Consider the following 7,500-nt stretch of genomic DNA (forward strand, 5'->3'; position numbering starts at 1 on the left):
TGTAGAATGGTCCTTATCCAATATTGAAAAAAGCTAATCCCGGATCCTACCAGCCCTATACAACCTGATAGTTGTGTTTGTCTCAATCATTATTGTTTTCATATCAATACACACATGACACTCCATTCCTGAGCTTTTCTTTATTATGAAATGGCAATATGTGTAGTGATATAATTTACAAAAGCAAAAAAACAGAAACAAAGAAATTCCACTACAATGATAGGTGCTTTCTTCTTTAATTCTTCTTTGCTCTTCTTGCTCTCTTTCCTGCCAAGAAAAATTTGTGAATGAGGACGATACATGCAACCACAAATAAACAGTTGTGTGACATTACATAATTATTGATGTATGAAGAACTTAGGGTCTTGTACGATGTGATGTGAATTTTAAAAAAATAATATAAAGAAAAGAGAAGAATTTTAAAAAATCCCCTCTCTTTTGATGTAATGATGACATTTTGCTGCGTCAACAAATTTAGAGCTTAAAGGTTCAAGGCATTTTGTCAAGTTCAAGTGTACCGATGTAATAACTGGGTTTCCGGTGCATCAAATATTATTCTCTGATTGGAATTGCTTCTGAAACAGTTTAAATTCCTTTAAAACAAGAGATTGTATTTTGTCTCTAGTCCCAAACAGGTTCTTAAAATAGAGGGTGTTGTCCTATGTAGGTTAGAATTTTTAAATTTAATTTCTTTTTGTCCTAAATAGAGGCAGGATTTCAAACCCTAGAGCGCACCCCTATGCCCAAACATGTTTCAATAGCCTCCCCCCCCCCCTCCCCTCATCCTAAAACCATTGATTAGTAAAGGGTTTCCAGAACTTTCCAAGACTTACCCATAGATTATGATGGGTAACTATACCCATCATTTCTCAATTGCTGCTATAACTATCATGCTATCCGAAAACAGCCCACTATTGGTGTAATTATTATAGTGACATTACGACCTGCTATAATTAACAAATGGTAAATGCCATAGCCTAAAATTGGTGTTAGAGCGTATAATTCAAACATTTCGCTTTGAAATATTATATTTTGAATTACCTGAATATTTATGACACTTTTGGCACAGCATTGAAAGATCTGTATGTGGAGTTCATAGCCACCTTAAAGTTTTGAAACCCATTCAGTCATAGATTCTAGATTGATTATGTGTTTAAATTTATCTCAGATGCTCTAAAATGTTTTAAATTGTTGAATTTGAAATACAATGTGGTAAGGAACACAGCAGTAAGCACAATTTTCAAAACTCAAAAGCTTCAAAATTTTCAAGACTCAAATTTCTCTGTCTCGATTATTGTAAGTAGACCAACCAGGTACCAACAATCCCAGAAGAAATATTTGTAGCAGTTTAGCACTTCCCACTTCCTTGCAAACATGTAAACTAGTTAATATGAAATATTTGAAAAATATATATATCAATTTAATATTGCTACCTGTGATAATCCCAGGATGAATATCATCATACAAAGATGAGACTTTGCCTTTACCTCAACAAGTACATTACAAGTACATTACAAACAGTTAATTCTAGTGCAGCTTTATTGTTTGAGCATTTGTGCCAATTTAGCTTGAGAGTCTTGTTATAGATCTCATTTTTTACAACAATTTTTCATGATAAAACAACAGTAGTTATTATTGTTTACCTTTCTTTTTTTTGGAGGGCGGGGGCTCAGCTTCCTCCTCTGTTACCTCTAGACTTTCAGCTGGTTCCTCTACTGCTTAAAAAAAATCAAGGTGGTAGAATTCGGTTCAGTACCATCTAGCAGTAAATAAACCAGATGTTACTGGGTAAATCAACTTGAGTTTGTACCTATTAACATTAGGAGCAATAGAGTGATTGATTGATCATTTCAGGTTAGGTTAGTAGTACAGTACTGGGAAAAACTAATGACAGCACATATAAACTACTAGTTATACTATATGGACTATTTTTTTAAATAATTTTCAATTGAAAATGGCTACCTGTGATAATCCCAGAATGAATTTCATCTCTCAAACCTGAGTCATTGTGTTGACCATCTGTAACAAGTACATTAAAATTACTTTATTAATGCAGCTTTATTGTTGGATCTTTTGTACCAACTTGGCTTGAGAGTCCTTTTATGGATCCTGTTTTTGCTACAGATACCAGTATTTGTAAAAAAAAATAATCTTCAATATGGTTACCTTCCTTTGCTTTTTTGGTTGGGGGCCCAGGTTCCTCCTCTGTAAATTGCAAACTTTTAGCTGATTCCTCTACTGCATAAAAAAATATTAATAATTGCATTTTGTTCAATTAAATCAAAGCAGTCAAATAAGGTTCAATACCAACAAGCAATAAATAAAACAAAAAGTTACTGTGTAAATCAACTTGAATTTGTACCTGTTACCATTAGGACAAAAAGAGTGATTGAATGATCATTCAGGCTTCATTACTGTTACATGAATCAAACTACTAGTAATACTACATATATGAAATATTTGTAAAACAATCAAAAATGTCTACCTGTGATAACCTTAGGATGAATTTCATATGTCAAACCAGAGTCTTCGTCTTGACCATCTGCAACAAATACATTAAAATTTCTTTTATTTTTAATGCAGCTTTATTGTTGTAGCTTTTGTACCATCTTGGCTTGAGAGTACTTGTATGGATCCTTTTTTTGTGACAAATATTCGTAAGAGAAAAAAAAAGGTTCAAAATGGTTAACTTTCTTTGTTTTTTGTAAGGGGCCCATCTTCCTCCTCTGTTTATTCTACAGTTTTGTGACCAGGAGGCGCTTCATCCTGCCATTTCCCACCTACACACACACACGTTGTTGCATCACTCTCCCTTGTGGGCTCTTCTGTCATACATGAATGTTAAATCTTCATCGACATCACCCCTTTTCTTACCTTCTTCTTTGTGACTTTCCTCTTCACTTCCTTCGTCACTCCCTTCGTCACTTCCTTCATCACTTCCCTCATCACTTTCTTCGTCACTTTCCTCTCCACTTCCTTCATCACTTTCTTCTTCACCTCCTTGGTCGTCGCTTTCCTCTTCACTTCCGTCTTCGTTGCTTTCCTCTACACTTTCATCCTTATCGGTTTCCTCTTCTTTTCCTTCCATGGCCCTTTCCTCTTCTCTTGCCTCTGTGTCACTATTCGTGTCGCCTTTTTCTTTGTCGCTTTTATCTATTATTTCTTGCTCTCCGTTTCCCTTTGCTTTACTTTTCAGGGCTAAAAGTAATTTAATAAGAAAAGATACGATATGAAAAGGTAAGAAATATATCTTACCTAAGCTTTAAAACTAGATCAGAGTCACTTCAGTCTGATGGATGACATGATATGAAAACTTTCAGAAACTGATCATATTAGGATTTATGGCCGATGATGAACCATGCCCAAAAGTCAACACTAAATCCCCTGGGATATTCAATAATAAGTAAAATTGTTTAATTGGTACTGTTGACTTTTATAAAACTTTTATACCTTTCATCACAGTTTCCAACTGCTCACCAAAGGCTGTTTGGTACATGTATGTCACCCGCATGTTTTTGTGATTGACTTTTCGGCATTGGCTCTTGCCTTTCTTTAGCTTGTGGAGGATGGCATGTACTTCTGAACTTCCGTATGGGGTGAGATCATAGAATGTTGGTTGCACAACAATGCACGGCACATTGTCCGTTCTACCAAGGCTGATCACTTGTTTCACCTGCCAAGATTGTTACAATTGTATTAGGAACACCTGACTGTAAATAGTTTAACCTGAAAGAAAGCCAACCCCAGCCTCGACGCAGTGTAGCAAATGATATCTTTCATCAGCAAACCATGATAACTTGTCCAGGATTAAACTAACTTCTAGTTTATTTTAACATTCTTTTTAACGGCATTGTGTTATGGAATATGATTGTCTAATTATTTTTGCTGGGTGAATTTTATGTTATAGTAAATGCATTAGGTAGTTGTGTATTACTGTCGATCTATGACTGAAAAATGACCCTGACCCTTGTAGGAGAAAGTTTTTTTAAGCCAAGAATAAAAATGACACAATAACAATATTTTGTGGTTACCTCTTCTGCACTTGATTCCACTACAAATTTGACTATGTCCTTAACCACGTTTTCCAACAAGTCGGAAGTAGTTAGTCTCGGGGCATCAGCCAACTGGTCTTTTTCCAGGTCCTGGCTTTGGAATTTAATTGCAAATGGGGCTACAGTGGTCATAAAGTAGTCTAATACGTTTTCGTATTCGCTAGAGAGGATACCACAAATCTGGAAAAAATTAAAGTTGAAATATAATTATCATTTGCCTTGTTTTCATTTACCAAATCATTGATCACTGGCCAGAGTGGATTCATCTGTTCCTCTGATTCACCATGATCTGAGAGATCTTGAATCACTGACCAAATTTCTTGAGAGGAATGCATTCGTAGTTTCATATAGACTTACGCAAACATTTAAACAGAGAAAGGAAAAACACCTTGGAGCATTTCTCAAAAGGGTTAGAAGTTGGTCTGTTATAAGCCATCAAAACTGTAGGCCAACTTAAGGTTGCTCCCTATAGTATTTGCGAACACCCTCCCCATGGAGTGTTCATTTTTGGTTGTCAAATTTTGGATTAAGGGCATCACCATGGCAACAAATGATGATGGCAGGCAGATGTATTCCCCATTTTGGCCTGAACTACACACTTTTCAATATACTTTCCTTCGGTGAAATTTTTCATATTGTGCCACATCATAGAAATGATATTGCCTGACATTTTGAATTGTAAAAAGTTTGTTGTTCAGAAGATTTTTTCAATTTTTTTTTAAATTAAAATCTGTCATTCTTCTAAATAAATTAGATTTGCTATGACAGATTTTAACAAAAATAGGATATTTTATAGGAATTGTATCTGGTTACAACTGAGCCGAAAGTTAAAATTTACTGCAGGAGATACAAGAAAATACATTGTCCGTTTTGCTTTTTGTGCTCGTGTTGACATATGAAGAATCGAAAAACATGCACTGATGTTTTCCTTTGAGTGTGTGCTGATTACTTGAGCTTTCATGATATCCTTACATGCAATCGTAGAACTATAGGGAGCCATCTTAAGCTTATCATTAACACTACAGTTGCACAGGTGTAGTCGGTCATTTTGTAGTTCCTGATATTCACATCTCAGTGAGCATTGGTAAATATTTACCGAGAAGCAGTCAAGGTAAATTATAATGTCCAGTGTTCATTGAGCCTGATGCGAATGATCTTAATTGTTAAATATAATGACATTGATATCAATTTTTAATTAATGTACCTGCTTAGCAAACCACAATACAATGGCATAACTTGGAACTATATCGCTCAATGTTCCCTTCAGAATAGGGGCAACAGTGTTGATATACTCATCAGTTACTTCTTTGACCCCAGTTGTTGAGAAGCGAGTTCCCAATGCAATTATGGAACCAATGGATGCAGAGAGCCCTCCGGAATTGAGAATCCTCTTGTATTCGATGTGTGCCCTAATTTCGTCTGGTGTCAATCCCCTTATTGATTCACCAGTGAATGGGATATATATGATTCGTCTGATCTCCCTGAAAGATATAAAATGTATGTCATTTTAGCTATCATATATGCTTTTTGATGAAATTCATTACATGTAATTGAGGGCCTGTGTTGTGTTAATATCCCAGGAATGTCTACTATTTTTAGACCAAACAGAATTTACCTGTGGAAACATCAACTTTGCATTAATTGCATGCCTTGCATAATTGTGAGGTTAATCTTTTCATGATGTTCTCCTTTGGTTGCATGACTATTTGATTTGATAGCCTCTCATATATTTCCTTATATGCCAAACATCAGTGTAAAACACATGGGCTTCATTAATATTTTCAGTACTTTGTTTTCCCTTTGAAGTGATATGCCTTAATTTTGGTATTCCTGTTGTATTCAATTGTTCTCTTAGTATTCAGCCTGGCTGTGAGGGTAATTAATTTGAAAAAAAAAAAAAAAAGTGTTGCTAAATGTTTTCAAATTTACCGTGCTGTTCCGTTCACCACTTCATTGGACGTCATGAAGAGTGCTGAATGGACTGCCTCTTTTCCTCGGGCTATGGTTGACTTTGTACAGCCCGAGTAAAAATCCACGAAAACATCGCTGAGACAGGCAATGCTTTGTGGGTCATCTATGAAAACGCCCATGGAGTTAACGCTACCTGCTTTCAATATAGCCTCCTTGGAAGATGTCTTCGTGCAGTGTTTCAACATGCCTATGAAACAGTGACAATGACATTTATTTAAAGTCGCACATTTCAAATACTTTGTGGTGGGTTCTTAATTTTTTGACACCTTCTCCCACCTTGAGACAACATGTCAAGAGCTGAACCTGGCTCTTGCATGTGAGCAGATCATTGTTATAGTATTGACTTTATGCTGTAGCGTACCAGTAAGTGAGCTTTTGTTTACTGTTTTGTTCTCACTCAGGAATAAACACTTGCAATACAGATATTAATTATAAATGCAGAATTTTAATTTTGCTCAACTGGGTACTCTCAGTAAAATTGGGCGGTTATGTGCTGCCGGCTTCCCGACACCCTCAACCGATTTATAACCAAAATTTGCACTTTTCACTACCCTACTAATTTTATGACCTGACCAAAAATGTTACACTCCATTTCAGGGAAGCCTTTTAATAGTTACTTAGTTTAGACCTGTGTTATAGGCATTGTGAAAGGCTTTTGTTGATGGTCTTAGTGATAATGAAAAAGTAACTTCTCCTTAAATACATACCTAACTTAAGAGTAGAGTAACTATGAAACCCATAAAGGGATTAAACCCTCCTCCAACCCCACACCCTTCAGGATCTCAATGGCAATTTAAGAGTAAATTTTCAGTTGTGGTATAAAACACTTCATGACTTTCCCCATGGGAATCTTTAATACTGATCACGTGCAAGTCAAGTGTTCTAGCTTTTATCATCCTATGGAGTTAGTGAGTTTTGTTCACCCTTGAGAGTTTCAGTGACCCCTATCGCATGATACGTTTAGGTTAATTCGTGTGAAAACAAACTGAGCAACTTACCAAGAATAGCAAGACCCATCTTCAGGCTATATGTCTTCCCCCTTCCTGATTTTCCCACCAACACAGTTACAGGACATCCATCAAAAGTGTTCCTTATGTACTGGGCGTGTAAACCCATAGCCACACAGGCTAGGGAGAGCACCCTTGCTCCAAAATTTTGTTTGAACACTACTTGTGCAATCTGTGATACAATAGAAAAGAATATTACTGGTATTTTAGAACAGAAAATTGATTGTTTTTTGTTCGTTTCTTTGTTTGTTTTTATTTCTCAGAAAGATTCACCAAGAAATCACCGATGAAAATAAATGTGGTGTCAGTGGCGAACCTTGGGGACCCATTATTTTGAGTAAAAAAAGGAAGACATGACAAAAGAAGTGATAGCCTGCAGGCAAAACGACAACGAACTTGGTCGGCCACTGGGTGTTACAAAAGAACTGTTTGTACATTCATAGATGTATAGTACTTACTGGTAAGATGTC

At 36.0% G+C, this 7,500-nt stretch overlaps 1 long non-coding RNA gene across 2 annotated transcripts in view; it reads left to right on the forward strand.

Moving 5' to 3' along the window:
* Window positions 1-7,500, forward strand: part of LOC138039974 (uncharacterized) — a 12,074-nt gene that overhangs the window by 1,596 nt on the left and 2,978 nt on the right. For both annotated transcript variants that reach the window (XR_011130669.1, XR_011130668.1), the window contains exon 2: window positions 7,294-7,490. This is a non-coding gene — a long non-coding RNA (uncharacterized lncRNA). The remainder of the gene's footprint in view (window positions 1-7,293; window positions 7,491-7,500) is intronic.

Source organism: Montipora capricornis, chromosome 1 (assembly GCF_036669925.1).
Source record: "Montipora capricornis isolate CH-2021 chromosome 1, ASM3666992v2, whole genome shotgun sequence".
Classification (NCBI taxonomy): Eukaryota; Metazoa; Cnidaria; class Anthozoa; order Scleractinia; family Acroporidae; genus Montipora; species Montipora capricornis.